The sequence below is a fragment of the Callospermophilus lateralis genome, chromosome 1 (assembly GCF_048772815.1).
Source record: "Callospermophilus lateralis isolate mCalLat2 chromosome 1, mCalLat2.hap1, whole genome shotgun sequence".
Taxonomy (NCBI): Eukaryota; Metazoa; Chordata; class Mammalia; order Rodentia; family Sciuridae; genus Callospermophilus; species Callospermophilus lateralis.
This window is the reverse complement of record NC_135305.1, coordinates 189,353,840-189,371,961: the sequence shown is the minus strand read 5'-3', so window position 1 is coordinate 189,371,961 and position 18,122 is coordinate 189,353,840. Positions and strand designations below refer to the sequence as shown.

Sequence of the window (18,122 nt, the reverse complement as noted above, 5' to 3'; positions counted from 1 at the left end):
TTTCTATTATGGACTGATTAGTGGAAGTAAGATCACTGATTTTTCTGTATTCCCTGCCCCTTCAAGCCAACTGTATGCTTTCTGATGATTCTGTTATTATATCTCCAGTGCCTATAACAGTGCCTTAACTACTGGAGGGACAAAAACATTATGTAGATGCTTCTCAGACTCAGTGTGTCAGGTGGTATGCTTAGTATCCAGTCTAAGTTTTTTTTTAAATTTTTTTTAGTTGTAGATGGACACAATACCTTTATTTTGTTTACTTATTTTTTAAGTGGTGCTGAGGATCGAACCCGGTGCCTCACACATGCTAGGTGAGCACTCTACCACTGAGCCACAACCCAAGCCCCAGTCTAGGTTGTTTTTTTTTCTGTCCACTATTCATTTCCCTCCTCTGATAACTGTATTCTTGGATTACTTTGGTGAAATCATCTTTCCATCCCCTTTAATTAATGTGCTTTGAATGGGGAAGACCCGGCTCTATGCTCCTGGGAGAGGCAGATGATCAAAGCATAGTGTTTTAAGCATCTTTCACCAAGAGGTCTAAGTAAATTTCCTCCTTGGTTATAACTAATGAAATGATTCTCTCATAAAGTAGTGAAGTAAACAATCAGAACTCTGAAATAGCTTGAAGGTGTTTTTCACCAAAGGTCCTTTAAATTTCTGCCCAAGCAGAATTGTCACTTGGTATATGTACAAAAGTTCTCCTTGGGGTGCTTATGAGCCAAATTTTCTAACAATAGTCTCTGGCACACCTGGACGTTTGTGAGGCTCCATCCTTTTAAATTACAGTGATTGGTTTAGAAATGAAAGTGAGACACAAGGCAGGAGATCAAGAAGCCCATCTGAGATTTTAACTGGGACTCTTGTCAAAGAGGCTCCCTTTCTCTCTAAGTTGACCAAGGAGATGCTGCTGGCCTTTTTTACCTCTTTATAGAAGTTTGCCTGGGAGTTAAAGCAACATTAAGAGAAGAAAAGCAGAACTGAAACTGGGAGGAGAAAGATTCTGATGAAACTCTTGGAAAACCTGGACCCATCTAGGCTGGAAGGGAGAGTGTTCTTGGACTTTGTATATGCAATAGCCAGTAAGATCTCACTTTTAAAGATTTTTTTTTCATTTCTTTTCTGTTTTTTTTTTCTTTGAGTCAATTTGAACTCAACTTCTGCTATTTTCAACAGAAAAGTCCTAACAAATGCAACGTATCATGTATTTACTTATCCTTCTCAGATAACTGATTTTCTGATTTTAAAGGTATGATAATTGGTAAATGGGGGACTCTCTCTTACTATGTCTTCCCCAAGGTCACCCAATTAGTAAGTGACAGAATCAAGAAACATAACTTGGTTCATTGTGCCTAAAAATGCCAATTTCTCACCACTCTGAGACATTGCCATCTGCGAAGCAGATAATAGCTGAAAAGCAAGATAATCTGACCCATTTTTAGGGCACACAGTAGAGGAGTGCTGTTTGTCTTTGCACCCACACAGCTGCTTATGAAAGATGTAACAGGATGGATATGGGGAAGGGAGGCCACCATATTTCCTGACTTGCAAAAGTAATATATTTCAGGTATTGTTCAGTGATGGTGGACTAGGAATATCCATTCACAATAATACAACTCTCCTCTCAATAACTCATTATCTTACTTGAGATTTTACAGAATCAGGTATTTTTTGGAGGTTTTTTAAGAGATTATTGTCTTTTTTGTGTGTGTGTGGGGGGGAGTCAGGATCCAGTAATTAGTATCTTTATTAGTATCTTTTAAAATTTTTTTACTTGTTTTAATTAGCTATACATGACAGTAGAATGCATTTATGCATTTTGATATATAATATATAGATGGAGGATAATTTATCATTTTTTTTGATGGTACATGTTGTAGGATCACATCAGTCATGCAGTCCTATATGTACATAAGGTAATAATGTCTATTTCATTCTATCATCCTTCCTATCCCCATATCTCCTCCCATCCCTTCCTTTCTCTCCTGTCTACCCAATCTAAGGTAACTCTGTTCTTCCCTAGTGCCCTCACCTATTGTGAGTCAGCATCCACATATCAGAAACAACATTTGGCCTTTGGTTTATTGGGATTGGCTTATTTCACTTAGCGTGATAGTCTCCAGTTCCATCCATTTACCAGAAAACGCCATAATTTCATTTCTATTTACGGCTGAGTAATATTCCATTGTGTCTATGTACCACATTTTCTTTATCCATTCATCTATTGAAGGACACCTAGATTGGTTCCACAGTTTAGCTATTGTGAATTGAGCTGCTATAAACATTGATGTGGCTGCATCACTGTAGTATGCTGATTTTAAGTCCTTTGGGTATAAACTGAGGATTGGGATAGCTGGGTCAAATGGTGGTTCCATTCCAAGTTCTCTGAGGAATCTCCTTAATGCTTTCCATAGTGGTTGAACCAATTTGCAGTCCCACCAGCAATGTATGAGTGTACCTTCCCCCCACATCCTCGCCAACATTTATTGTTGCCTATTTTCTTGATGATTGCCATTCTGACTGGAGTGAGATAATATCTTAGAGTAGTTTTGATTTGCATTTCTCTAATTGCTAGAGATGTTGAACACTTTATTCATATATTTGTTGACCGGTTGTATTTCTTCTTCTGTGAAGTATCTGTTCAGTTTAGAGATTATTATATCTTATCCAGTCATTCATATGTCATGAAGAAGCCTAGAGAAAGAAAATAAATTGGCTGTTCAGGTCCTGGAATTCACTCTCCCTGACCAGCATCCTGGAGCTGTTTGGGCCGCAATTCAGGGTCAAGGTGGAATGGGCTGGTTCTGCGCACATTTCACTGAGTTTTACTAAGGAATATCTATTATTCACTAAGTGCCAGAACCATTTCAGACACACTGTAGTCATAAGTCCTATCGGAAAGATGCCCCAGATCTCCCAGTGCCACTCCTACCACACTCTAACAAGACAGCTGTTATGACCTTAAAGGTCATCAACTTCCATGGTCTCCAAACTTTAAAGACGTAGCTCATGAGAAATCCATCCAAGGGCCTAGGTTTGCGGGTGGAGAGGGGAAGTGGCTCCACCCAGTAGGGCCCAGCTCATTTGGTTTCTCACTTGGCTGAAGAATTCACTCTTGGCAGCTTACTGAGGTTTAGGATAGACAAATTCTTAAGCATCATGATCTGTTGGACTCCAGTGGAAATTTTTGTGTGGCCTAGAGCAAGTTACTTAATGGCTCTGAGCCTCAACTTCCTCATCTATAAAATGAAGTTAACGAAAGCACCTGTCTCAGAGTATGGCCATAAGGATTAAATCACTTTCCAGCAATATGGTAAGGACTCAACACAAGTTAGCCATTGTTAGTAGGCATGACTCCTGCTCATAAGCTATGACTGAAAGGTGACCAAAAGAGTTCCTCCTTAATTGGTACCTAACATGCCACTGTTCCCTGAAATATCTGAAAATTTTAATAATACTCCAAATCTGTTTGTTGGAGATTTTACCACTGTATATGCAGTCTGAAAGACCCCTACTAATAATTTTATATTTACTTCTCTCTTTCTTTAATGTTGAAGCATATCCTAGTTTCTGTGGTTATTTTAAGACCTGGCTTAATGCAAATGTACATGAATCCTAAGTAGATATTATCTGACTTCCTCCCTTTTGTACAAATTGTAAACCTTCTCTTATGGATGGTTCTTATGAATGTCTTCGTTGATGTTAAACAGTGTAGGTTTCAACTCCACTGAAAGACTTCTGGAGATGATAAACAAATTTAGTAAAGTAACAGGATTCAAGATCAACAATATACATAAATCAATTGTTTTCCTAGACTACAATAATGAATTTGTTGAAAAAAGAAATTAGGAAAACTCCCATTCGTGATAACCTCAAAGTATAATACATGGGAATTAATTTAACAAAGAAGGTGAAAGATCTCTCAATAAACCGGGAATGGAACTACCATATGACCCATCTATCCCACTCTGTGGCACATGGATCTAAAATCAGCATACTACAGTGATGCAGCCACATCAACGTTTTCAGCATCACAATTCACAATAGCCAAGCTCTGGAACCAACCTAAGTGCCTTATCAACAGGTGAATGGCTAAAGAAATTGTAGTATATAATACAATGAAGTATTATCCATAAAGAAGAATGAAATTATGACATTTTCTGGTAAATGTTTGGCATTAGAGACCATCAACCTAAATGAAAGCAACCCAGAAAGCGAAAGATTTAATATTCCCTTTGATATGCAGAAGCTAGTCCAAAATAAAGGAAAGAAAAGAAAAGGGGTGGGGGAAATTCCAAGAAAATAAAAGAGAGATCAGTGGAGTAGAGGAAGAATAATGATGAGGAAGGAGGTGAGATGGGAAAAGTGAAGAATAGTGGAATGAATCTGACCCAACTTTCCAAGGTATATATATGAATATACCACAGTGAATCTCACCCCCATGTATATCCACAAGGCACTAATTTAAAAAAAAAATTATAACTAAATAGAAGAAAGATCAACAGAGCAAAGAGAAGAGAACAAGATAGGTAGAAGGGGAAGGTAAGAGAAGTATTGGGAACTGGATTAGAGAAAATTACATTCCATGCTTGTATAATTTTGTCAAAATGAACCCTAATATTGTGTGTAGCTAAAAGGAAATAATTAAAAATAATTGTAAGTCTTTAAGGTATCTCTCCGTACCAAAGACGGTCAGGAAGATGCGCCTATCTCCAATCCCCTCTCCATTCCTAGGTTTTGGCTTAACACAAATTACTCAATGGCGAGTAACACCAAAGCCACTCCTCAGGCGTTCCCTCTTGGATAGAAATCATAGTGTTAAATAAGGATCTCAAAACACCTTTCGACTAACTGGATATGGAAATTTGCTTAAGACCATGAGATGTCACTAAAAATTCTATAAAGGAGGCAGAGTGGAAAAACTGGAGCTTTAAGAGAGAAATTTCTGCCCCCAAAATATGTATGAGCAATCTTATTTTGGTGATACTAATGTAGTTGGGTAATGGTGATAAAATTTATTCTCCTCAAACATTAAGAATGGTTTTGCATACTGCTCCTCTACCTTCCCCATTATTTACACTACCCTTTGCTGATAACTGTGAGTTGCAAACATCTCTTCTATGTTTTCAATTTTGTATGAAGTTTTTGTTTTTTTTGTTTTTTTTTAATAACCACATGGTTCTTGTTCTCTTAAAAGGTTGTACAATTTCAACAGAACTAGAAAGGGCTTTTGGAATGCTACCAAACTGGCAGTGTTCTTCTGGCAAGAGTTCTTGGCTTTAATAGTACAATATTGTAATAAATTAGAGGGTTAAACCTTCTAAGTGAATATTCCAAAACTTTTTTTTTGAGAAATTGCAAGGATGTTTGCCCAAGCAAAATAGATACTTGTGGGTCAAGCAGATGAAAGATCCATTTGTTTGGTTTACTTTTAAATGGAATATTATGTATTTCACCAGCAACTTAATAAAATGGTTTCTTGAAATGGTGACTTACTTGATTTCAGAAATTTTTAAAATGTGATTTTTTTTCCAAAAGAATGAACCCATTGCTTACATTTGAATTTTAAAATATTTGCTCTATCTTAACATATGGTTATAATTCAAATATCTGTCTGAAATTTGCTGAACCCTATAGCAGTGTTTCTCAGATGGAGATGACTTCTCCCCCACAGGGCACCTTGCAATGTCTGGAAACATTTTTTAGCTATTAGAACTTGGGGTGGGTTCTACTAGCATCTACTGAACAGAGGCCAGGTGTGCTGTCAAATGTTCTTTGTCAGAAGGTGATAGTGAGTTGTTCTTTGTGTTTTAGGGAGAGACAGAGCAAAAGATAATGCAACTAATTCTCAAATACTCACCTTATTAAGGGTTGAAAGAAGCAAAAGATCCAAACTCATGTTCCATAAGAATGAATCAAAGTGTGCTCAAAATGCATTTTTTGTAAAGTTGGATAAAGTTATAACCAGTAATGTAAAACAGACCATTCTAATATGCACAAAGAATAAAAAGTAATCAGTATCATGTAATAGTTTAAAACACTAAATACAAACCGACTGATGAAGACATTGCTCCAAAGGTATTATGTATTATGCACTATCTATTAGTGCATTATTTCCTGGTCCTTATCTGGCTAGATTGAACATACCTACCCCCAAATATTACCCAAAACAGGTCCAGGTTAAAGATAGAGTCCCAACTATTTGTTCCTTTTCTTGCTCACTAACTCTTCCTTTTGCCTAATGTGATGACACAGGGGTACAGTGTTTAGCTGTATTCTTTCTCTCCTCCTCAACGTGACTCTGCTTTGGTCTCAGATGAGGCTGTGATTGCAAAGGCAGTGGTACTCTAGCTAATTATGGAGATGAAGGCTTATTCCCAAACAGTAGAACATACCTATGACGCCAGTTATTCAGAAGTTCAAACTAGTTGTACTGTGGAATACAGAGTTTTTCTTTCTTGTTGATTTGTAGCAACATTATTTTGCCTCAGATACTATTTAAACATAAACCATCTTGAGATAAGCTGTTATATCCTCAGAAAAACACCCCAAAGAAGACTGAGGAATGGAATTTCCTTAAAAAAAAGTACATAAACTGAGTTAGGTTCCCATTTTTCTAATAATTTGATAAAGAAGCAGTAGAATGATATAGCCATAGCTTACCACTCCAAAATTTTCTTTCTCTCTGTGATAATGCCATCATAAACCTAGTTGGACCACAGTCAGTACATGCTACCACTATACTTTCCTTTGATTCAAAATGGAAATATTATGTTGAGATATGATCATTTTGTCTGATGGAGAGAACAAAGGTTGGAGTATAGCTCAGTGGTGTAGCTCCTGCCTTGCACACACAAAGCCTTGTGTTTCATCCCCAGTATCATAAAAACGAGAACATGAAATATCAAATACTCCAACTTCTTAAACAAAAGACAGTAGAGTTTCCTCCAGTCTGATTAGCTATTACCTGGACGTCTGAGTAGCTCCCACATCAAAAGTGTTGTCTAAATTCACTTCTAATTTCTTTTTTTTTTCTTATATTTATTTTTTAGTTATCGGCAGGCACAACATCTTTGTTTGTATGTGGTGCTGAGGATCGAACCCGGGCCGCACGCATGCCAGGCGAGCACACTACCGCTTGAGCCACATCCTCAGCCCCATTCACTTCTAATTTCTAATATCACCTGGTTAATCTCTCAGTACTCACTTTTGGTAGCACATCTGCCCAAGAGAATTTCCAGTCTTACAATCACATGGAAAAATGTTCAAAGAGAAGATAATAACTTATGAGAAAGACAAGAGACCCCTTTACAAGAATTAAAATATGCACATAGATAGATATCATTATCAATTTATAAGGCTTGAGAACATTAACCTGTGGAAGGAAAAGGGATTGCACACACATTCAAACTTTTAATATTATAATAAAGAAGTAAGTGTGTGTGTGTGTGTGTGTGTGTGTGTGTGTGTGTCTATGTGCATGTATGTGTATGTATTTGTTGGGGGACGGATTAAACACAGAGGTACTCAACCACTGAGCCACATCCCCAGCCCTATTTTGTATTTTATTTTCAAACAGGGTCTTTATGAGTTGCTTGGGGCTTTGACAAGTTGCTGAGGCTGGCTTTGAATTTGCGACCCTCCTGCATCAGCCTCCCAAGCCACTGGGATAACAGGTGTGCATCACTATACCCAGAAGACGTATATTTTCATAATGAAATTTCATGACTATGCAACAAATGTGTACCTTCATACTGTTGGAGTCCCAGAGAAGAGGAGAGAATAAAAAGAATAAAGCAGAAAAAATTTGAAGAAATAATGATTAAAAAGTTTCTAAATTTGGTAAAATTGAAAGACCCTTAGCCATGCTAATGAAGAGAAGGAGAGAGAAAACTCAAATTACTAACATACATGATGGAAAAAGAAATATCACAATAGACACTACAGAAATACAGAAGATAATTAGAAATTATTTTGAAAACTTGTACTCCAATAAAATAGAAAATATCAAAGGCATTGACAAATTTCTATATCATATAATCTGCCCAAATTGAATCAGGATGATTATGCAATTTAAACAGATCAATTTCAAGTGACAAAATAGCAGATGCCATCAAAAGTCTATCAACCAAGAAAAGCTCAGGACCTGATGGGTACACAGCCGAGTTCTACAAGACCTTTTAAAGAAGAATTAATACCAATACTATTCAATTTATTTCAGGAAATAAAAAAAGAGGGAGCACTTCCAAACACATTCTATGAGGCCAATATCACCCTGATTCCAACAGCAGGCAAAGATACATCAAGAATAAAAAACTTCAGACCAATATCTCTAATGAACATAGATGCAAAAATTCTCAATAAAATTCTGGCAAATTGAATACAAAAGCATAGCAAAAAGATAATGTACCACAATCAAGTGGGATTCATCCCAGGGATGCAAGGTTGGTTAAACATACAGAAATCAATAAATGTAATTAATCACATCAATAGACTTAAGATAAGAATCATGTGATCATCTCAACAGATGCAGAAAAAGCACAAAATACAGCACCCCTTTATGTTCAAAACACTAGAAAATCTAGGGATAACAGGAACAGATCTCAACATCATAAAGGCTATCTATGCTAAGCCCCAGGGCAACATCCTTCTAAATGGAGAAAAATTGAAGGCATTCCCTCTAAAAACTGGAACAAGATAGGGATGCCCTCTTTCACCACTTCTATTTAACATAGTTCTTGAAACACTGGCCAGAGCAATTAGACAGACAAAAGAAATTAAAGGGAGACACATAGGAAAAGAAGAACTCAAATTGGCACCATTTGCTGATGATATGATTCCATACCTAGAAGACTCTAAAAGTTCTACCAGAAAACTTCTAGAACTAGTAAATGAATTCAGCAAAGTAGCAGGATATAAAATCAACACCCATAAATCAAAAGCATTTCTGTATTATCAGTGATAAATCCTCAGAAATGGAAGCAAGGAAAACCACCCCATTTACAATAGTCTCAAAATGTAAGTGTATGGACTCAAGAAGTTTAGCATGGCTTAAATAGGATTACAAAAAAAAAAAAAAAAAAAACTCACACTAAGTATAGAGTGGTCAAACTGCTAGATTCTAAAGATAAAGAGAAAATCTTAATACCAACCAGTGAAAAATGACATTACATATAGAAAAAATATTTTAATATTGCTGCCTTTAAATCAGAAAAAAATGAAATCAAAAGAGAGTAAAAACAAAATCTTTAAGAAATAAAAGAAACAAACTGTCAATTCAGATTCTTATAACCAGCAAAAATATCCTTGAAGAATAAATGTAAAATAAACATGTTTGCAGATGAAGGAAATCATCTATAATACCATCTGACCTACCTCACAATGAACACTAGAAAGACCATTCATTTAGACTCAAAGACATGACACCCAATAGAAATATAATGTTCCAGAAAAGAATGAGGAGCACTGGAAACTGAATTACAAAAATTTCCTTCTCAATAATTCCTAAAGCATGTGATAGTTTTAGTTTTAAAATTTATATACGTTGGGAATTTTTGACATAATTAGATGTGATAATATGAAAACTATACCATTAATGTTGGGAAGGAGATAAATGAGCATAAACAATTGCAAGGTTTTAACATTTTTACATAAACTGGGGCAAAATCAATGCTCAATTGACTGTGACAAGGTAAAGATGTTCATTGTAATTGCTAGAACAACTAATAAAATTAAACTTAGGAAATTATAGCTAAAAATTATTCAAATAGAATTATAAAAATATTTAAAAATTCCAATGAAATACATAAGAAGAAATCACAACTAACCAACCAAGGAGATATACGAAGATGAAGTGGTAAATGATAGGTTTAAATTGTCATATCATTCATTAATTTTAAATATTAAGTGAATAAGTACTTCAGTTTAGAGGGAAAGAATTAAATAAAATTTAAATTTTATTTAATATACTTGCTCTATACAAGATGGAGGAAAAGCAAATAGATGAAAAAAATATTTACCATGAAAGTACTAAGCTTAAGAGGGTCAAAGTGGCTTTATTAATACCAGATAAATTGAACTTTGTAACAAAGAAGGAAGATAATAATAAAACACTAACTTATTAGAAAGATAAAATAAATGTGAATATGTAAATCCCCAATATCACAGTTTCAAAGTCCATGAATTAAAAATTGACAGAACTGAAGTGAGAACTAGACAGTTACATCATCATAATGGAAGATTTTAACACTCCCCCCAGCTTAGAAATTACTAAAACAATAGTCAAAAATATCAGGAAAACTATAAACAATCTGAGCAACATTCCTAACCACTTTATTATAGTTGGCATTCATAGAACATCACAACACAAAATTATGAAAGGTGTAAATTCTTCACAAATTTACATTGTACATTCACAAGATGAACCATCTTCTACACTACTAAAAAACAAAAACTACTTTAAAAAAAGAAATAAATTTCGAAGGTGTAAAATCTTAATGATTAAGTTCTCTGACAAGAAAATTAGCCTAGATGTGAGTAATAAGACATATAGGAGAAAACCTCAAATATTTGAAAATCCAAAATTTGTGTTTCCAAATAATCTTTGGGTCAAAGAAACAATTGTAAGGGAAATTTTAAAAATATTTTAAATTGAATATAATTACAATTAAAATGCAATAGATTAAATATGAGGAACACGTTAAAGTTGTGCTTGGAGGGAACTGGCTGTTGTAAGTACTGGGAGTTGAATCAAGGGTTTCTCTACCACTGAGTTACATCCTCGGCCTTTTTATTTATTTTTTTTATTTTGAGATAGGGTCTCACTAAATTGTCCAAGTTGGCCTTTAGCTTGAGATCCTCCTGCCTCAGCCTCCAGAGTAGATGGGATTACAAGTGTGCACTACCACGCCTGACTTAGAGGGAACTTTATAGTAGTAAATGCTTATATTACAAATAAAGAAAGATCTAAAATCAGTGATATAAAGCTCTGCCTTAAGAAGCTAGGGGAAAAAAAGAAGAAAATAGCAGAATTAAAATGGAAAAGAGACAACAGGGGAAGTTAGAAAAATCAAAGTTGGTTTTTTACAAAGATAAACAAAACATATAAACATTAATCTAGAATTTAAAAAAATAAATAAATAAAGAGAACACAAATTAGCCATATCAGGAATGAAAGAAGAGCATGTTCTTTGGTCTACCAGCCACTGTCACATTTGTGCTCATTTTTGTAAAACTCTACTGAGGTCTCCACTTATAACTTATGCACTCTTCTTTATATGTACTGAACTTCAACAAATAGTTTGCTCAGTAAAAATTAAGAGTTCCCAGGACATGAAGTGCTATGCTTGGATCTTTGCTCTCAAAGTTTGAAGAAGACACAAATTCTGACGGGGTGTATTGGTCAGCTTAGGCTGCTATGACAAAACATCATAGAGGTGGAGCAGATTTAAAAACAATAGGTTTTTATTTCTCACAGTTCTGGAGCCTGGGAGGCTGAGATTAGGGTGCTAGCTGAAAGCTCTCTTCCCATGTCCTCACAGTGGCTTTTCTGGGTGCATGCATATATAAAGAAGGCTCTTTCTTCTTGTTCCTCTAAGGATGCCAATCCTGTTGGAGTAGAACCCTATATTTATGCATGTGACTTAATTACCTCCTAAAAGTTCTGTGTCCAAAACTGTTACATTTAGGGGTGGGGACTTCGACCTGTGAATGAGGGTGAGGGCAAAACTCAGTTAACAGTAGAGGACTGTGGAAGGACACACTTTTCAGGAAATAGACTCTACTACCAGACATTGATTAGGAAGTTCTCCCGAGATCAGCACCTGTTGAAGGGGGAAGAAGAATTAGGACTGTGCAGAAGAAATCAGGCTGAAAGGCAGTCTCTACAAAGGCCATGGCTGACCCCACAGGCAGCTTTGGAGTTGAAATTCAGAGTTGCATCAGCTTAGGAGAAGAGAGTTATGCCTTTGCTCTCCTCCCCTGGCCAGGTATTGGGTGTCAGCTGCCCTGGAAAGGGGCATGACTGCAGCAGAGCCAATTCCAAAGACAAGTCACAGCTGACAACCTCCCCCAAAGTTGGATTAATAAATCCTTCAGTCTTGATGGAGGATCTGGAAAGTACCCCACAGCATCCTCAACAGCGCACTGCTTGGGACAAATTAATAGCTCACCCCTATCATTTTTTTTTGTGGGGTACCAGGAATTGAATTCAGGGACACTAGACCACTGAGCCATTTCCCCAGCCCAATATTGTGTATTTAAAGACACTGTCTTAGTGAGTTGCTTAGCACCTCACTTTTGCTGAGGCTGGCTTTGAACTTTCGATCCTCTTTCCTCTGTCTCCCAAGCTGCTGGGATTACAGATGTGCACCACTGCCCCAAGTCACTCACCCTTATCTTAATAACAGGTCCTCAGCCTAGCAGACCCAGAAATTCCAGTGTAGCAAAATCTTTCTGACCAAGGCTGCCAGCTCAACTTGGTGAAACTCACATATAAAATTCTGATGTATACAACCTTCATACCAATTCATTAATTAATTTGCAATAAGCTCTCTCGATCAAAGGAAAATTTATGAGTTGCCCATCTACAGTCAGAAAATTCTTGCTTATCCAGGAACAACTTGTCATATGATTTAAGTGTTTAACAACATCAGACACTGATATCAAAATGTCTATGGAATGAAGTAGTCAGAATGGCACCAGGTCTTCAAAAGCATAAGAGTCATGTTAGCCATATTACAGAACAGTTACATGTATTTCTCATGTAATTTAGGCTTTCTTGCTTCTTCTGCCTTTTCTGTAGTAATTAAAGTAAAAATATTCCAAAACTTGACCCTGAGGGACGTTTCACTCTCTACTCCCTAAAGAAATCAAACTGAACGATGAAATCAGCAATGCAGAAATAAATGAATGACTTTCCCCCTTGGGGATCACAGACAGCCCTTGCCACTGGACTTGTGAAAATTTCACTTCCCTGAGCTCCTTTCTGCTTGACTGCTAACTTACAAAACATGACTATTATCTAATAGCCATTACCAAATGGAGACAGGCTGAGATGATGTAACCAGGTATGATGAGCAGGCTCCACCAATGGCCAATAGGAAGAGGAGTGGATCACAGAGCCAGCAACCAGGAGAAGGGTCAGAAGGGAGAACGAGGAACAGCTAGTCTACCTAGGCTATTTTAAGGGAAAAAACTGGATAGGTTTGGGGGAGGATGAAGAGATACCTTTGTGAAAAATACTTCTTTCTTGATCAAACTTAGCACAGCTTTTTAAAAAAGAATGGATAAATTCTATAAATATACAAAGCTAAACACAAAATAGAACAGACAGTATTATTCTATTTATGATGAAATTTACAAAAAAGTCAATAAAATGAAATTTTATGCATTTTTGCATATCTGATTTGTTATAGTTAACTAACTAGGGAGAAATAGCAAGCTCTATATAAAAATTTGAGCTAAATGCTTATATTTGATTCATAACAACCACAGAATGACAGAATGTCAGGATGTGCTAACTACCTACTATGTGTGCTAGCTACCTACTATGTGTGGCGTTGTATATGAAATTTGAAACTTTGCAATTATCATCTCCAAATTACATGCAGGACAATAAGAGTCTTAAAGTGGCTACATGGTATTGCGGATTTGGTGGATGGCAAAATGAGATTCACCCAACAAAAACAATAACAGAGGAAAATATCATGCTAAGCAAAATAAGCCAATCCTATAAAACCAAAGGCCAAATGTTTTCTCTAATATGCAGATGCTAATTCACAATAAGGTGGGGGGCACTAGGGAAGAATAGTGTCACCTTAGATTAGGTAGAGGGAAGTGATGGGAGGGGAGGGGATGTGGGGATAGGAAAGATAGTAGAATGAAACAGACATTATTACTGTATGTATATATGTGACTGCATGACCAATATGATTCTGCAACATGTACACTCAGAAAAATGAGAAATTATATTCCACCTATGTATGATATATCAAAGTGCACAAATGCATTCTACTGTCATGAATAACTAATTAAAACAAATTTTTTTTAAAAAAAATTAAATCCCCCCCAAAAAACAATAATAGAGAAAGGCCTACTTTTTCATTAGAGATTGTATTATACATAGTAATTGGGTTCATTTTGACGAAAGTATAGATGCATGGAATTTGATTTACTCCATTTTAGTCTCCATCCCCCATCACTTCCCCCTTCTCTCTCCCCCTATTCTCCTACCCTACCCATCTTCCCTTGTTTGTTTGTTGTTTTGATTGGTATCTTCTACACACACATAAAGGTGAAATTCCCTGTGGTATATTCATATATGCACATAGCATGATTTTGTTAAATTCATTTCATATTTCCTTCACTTTCCCATCCCTCTCCCCACTTTTAATCTTCTTCACTGATCTTCCCTGTATCTTTTTGGTATCCACCCCCAGCACACATAACTTTTCCCCTTACTTTGAGCTGGCTTCTGTGTATCAGAGAAAACATTCAACTTTTAATTTTCTGAATCTGGCTGATTTTGTCTAACATAGTATTCTCTATTTCCATCCACTTACCAGTAAATGCCAAAATTTTATTCTTCTTTATGGCTGAGTCAAACTCCATTGTGTATATATACCACAATTTCTTTTAATATTTATTTTTTAGTTGTCAGTGGAATGGGTTCAATTCTCAGCACCACAATTTCTTAATCCATTCATCTATTGATGGGAACCTGGGCTGGTTCCATAACTTGGCAATTATAAATTGTGCTGCCATAACCATTAATGTGATCTATCCCTGTAGTGTGCTGATACCAGGGAGTGGGATAGCTAGGTTATATAGTGACTCCATTTTGAGTTTTTTTGAGGAACCTTCATACTGCTTTATAAAATGGTTGTACTAATTTGTCGTCCCACCAACAATGTATCAATATATGGTTTTTGCCATATCCTCACCAGCATTTATTATTATTTGTCTTTTTGATATTTGCTATTCTGACTGGTGTGAGATAAAATCTTAGTATACTTTTGATTTGCATTTTCCTGATTGCTAGAGATGTTGAATAATTTTTCATATATTTGTTGGCCATTTGTGTCTCTTCTTTTTTGTTCAATGTTCTTAAAGTTATATTTCATTTTTATTGGATCTACACATAATCCAAGTAAATATCACCATCTTGTACTCTATGAATCCATCATAACCCTCAAGGGTTTAAATACATTTTAATGATCTGAAAGTCTCTCTGATTATCAGCCATGTCTGTCATGTTAAAAATGGATTAGAAACAAAACAACGTAGACAACCTTTAACCAGATTGGATAGCAATGCAAATAATAAATTTTCATTTTCAAATCATTTCTTAGAAAATTTTATAAAAATGTGGAATGCTTCACGAAATTGCATATCATCCTTGAGCAGGGGCCATGCTAATCTTCTCTGTATCGTTCCAATTTTAGTATAGGTGCTGCCAAAGTGAGCACTTGTTTTCTTCATTTGAGAAGTTCCTGTTTATTTCTTTGCCCATTTACTGATTGGGTTATTTGTGGGGTTTTGGGTATTAAGTTTTTTTTTGCATTCTCTGTACATTCTGGATATTAAACCCCTATCAGAGGATCAGCTGGCAAGATTTTCTCCCATTTCTGTAGACTCTCTCTTCATGCTCTTAATCATTTCCTTTGCTGTTCTGAAGCTTTTTAATGGGATGCCACCCTAATCATTGATTCTTGGTTTTACTTCTTGAACTTCAGGCATCTTGTTAAGGAAGTCAATGCCTGTCCCTATATGATAGAGTGTTGGCCCATTTCTTCTAGCAGTTGCAAAGTGAGAAAGAACTACTTTTGACAGGGTGTCTATACATTGAGATTTCAAAGATAAGTCTATACAAGACTTGTAATGAGCAGAGGGAAGACTTCTAGTCCTGCAGATGGCCTGAAAAAGGTACCTTCCTGGAGGAGGTGAGTGACCCCCTCACACCCCAACCATCACTTAGCTGCACCCATCTTACTTGGTTCAACCAAAGTACATTACTTTTGTATTTCCGTGGAAATCTGCAAACAATACTTTCTCCAAATGGAAAATAAAATTATAGGGTTATTTTTTCCTTTCCTCCAGATTTTCAACAATTACCATTCTGTAAATTTGTTCTAAATAAAATGTCTATAACCAATCATGATGTAATTTAAATGGGAATATTGGGAGTATTTAAGAAAAGAAGTGAATTTAGTAAATAATTAGTCAAGTAATAAGAATAATAAAGATCACTGAACAGCAAGATTCAAACTCAGGAAGGAGAGACGACTGAAAGGGATACGAAGAGAGCAATTGCGTCAGGACTCAGGTGGCACAGGGTCAGGAGGGGTCATGGGCATTCATGGGCCAGTTCAGTTGGAGGGAAGCCTCCAAGGAAAATTCATCACAAAATGCCAACGACACTCTAATGGACTTCATGGGCAACATGAAGGTGCCACTGATTGTGCCTTGAAGTACAGAAACGTGGGTGTTATGTTTGAGATTGTTATGGGCTTATAAATTACAAATATTCCTACCACCAGCATCAACCCTTCCTGGACTCTTCACCAACCTTTTAACTTGCATGGGGTCTGGAGAAGCTCCAAAGTTCTCTCTGGGCAAATGGTGAACTGGGCGGTTCTTAGTTATGGTTTTTTTTTTTTTTTTTCTGTGCTTGCAGTCAGATATCAGTTGGAACTGCTGTCATCCATGCTTGTCCTAGCTAGATTTGGGAGACAGCCACTCCATGGCATGCCATTTGTTTGGCTGTCGTCTGGGACTGAGCTGGGCTATCAACGCAGTGCCTACACATCTCCGCTCTAGTGTGGTGGGTCTCAGTGTCGTTAGACATCTTATATGGCAGCTGGCTTCCACCAGGGTCCTCTGGGTTTCTAGTTCTCAAACAATAAAATCCAATTGTCCATAACAAGGAAATGGCTCTTGTTTTTTTTAAAATTGGTGGGTTAGGGTGAGAAGGCATGCAATCCTTCATCAAATGGACAAGACCTGTAAAGGATTAACTGTAGAATCAAACTATGTGTATTTTCTAGAAAGTACAAGACAACCCACCCCACTCCCAGCTTTCAAAAACCTGAAGTAGGAAGCACAAGATTCATATTCATATTAAGAGGAAAAATAGATAGCTCTGCCTACTTGTTTGACGAGAACAGCTTTTATGCATCAATAAAATGCTGGTTTGTCAACATTATGTGACATGCAGGCCCATAAAGAACAGTTGCTGAAAGTCTTTGCACATTCAGATTAAAATAAAACTGCTGAACAAAAGCTATATTCTACATAGCCCTAAACTTGAATAGCTAGAGGGTGTTTTATATGAGTGTTTTTAGTGACACACACTGAGAATATACCTATCTCTGGTTCAGTGGTTATTGAAAAGGCAGAGGTTTTTATGAGCAAATGTATTTGAGCTGTGTGCATTCTCTAAGGGATTACTTTGTACTTTCAAGTGCACTGAATTCTCGTCTAGAAGCCAAAGGTATCTGCCAACAAAAAATAAGCTAATCAGAAAGTAGGAACATGACTTAATGCTTTATTTTTAAAAACATAATTTCTGAACATGGAATCAAAACTACTTGGTGCAACCCAGGCCATTGGCCACCTTTGGGGGATAGCATCACATAATCCCTGATTTTGATTCACATATCAGATATTTAGAAAATCCTCAACTAAAATTGTTCTAGCCACAAGATAAAAAAAAAAAATACAGCTTTGGGGCTGGGGTTGTGGCTCAGCGGTAGAGTGCTCACCTAGCATGTGTGATGTCCTGGGTTTGATCCTCAGCACCATATTAAAATAAATGAATAAAATAAAGGGATTGTGTTCAACTACAACTTATGCATTCACATGTATTCTGGAAAGCTACTGCTCTGGATTGAGCAGAAGCTAATGGAAAACAGTGGTGTATGGATGGGGGTCCTTAGGCATTCCTGCTAAAAACATACAAAATTAATATATGTACAACATCACCCATTATCCACTCTAGAATCCCATATACTTTCTGCCCCATGGCCTCTTGTTTGCAGGACTTGTCCAAACAAAGACACATCAAGGAAAAAAAACTTCAGACCAATATTCCTGATAAGCATAGCTGCAAAAATTCTCAA

At 36.5% G+C, this 18,122-nt stretch overlaps 1 non-coding gene across 1 annotated transcript; it reads right to left on the bottom strand.

Moving 5' to 3' along the window:
• Window positions 1–15,363: 15,363 nt before the first annotated feature.
• LOC143384470 (U6 spliceosomal RNA) lies at window positions 15,364–15,470 on the bottom strand. Its single transcript, XR_013089337.1, has one exon. It is a non-coding gene; the product is annotated as a U6 spliceosomal RNA (small nuclear RNA).
• Window positions 15,471–18,122: the final 2,652 nt, after the last annotated feature.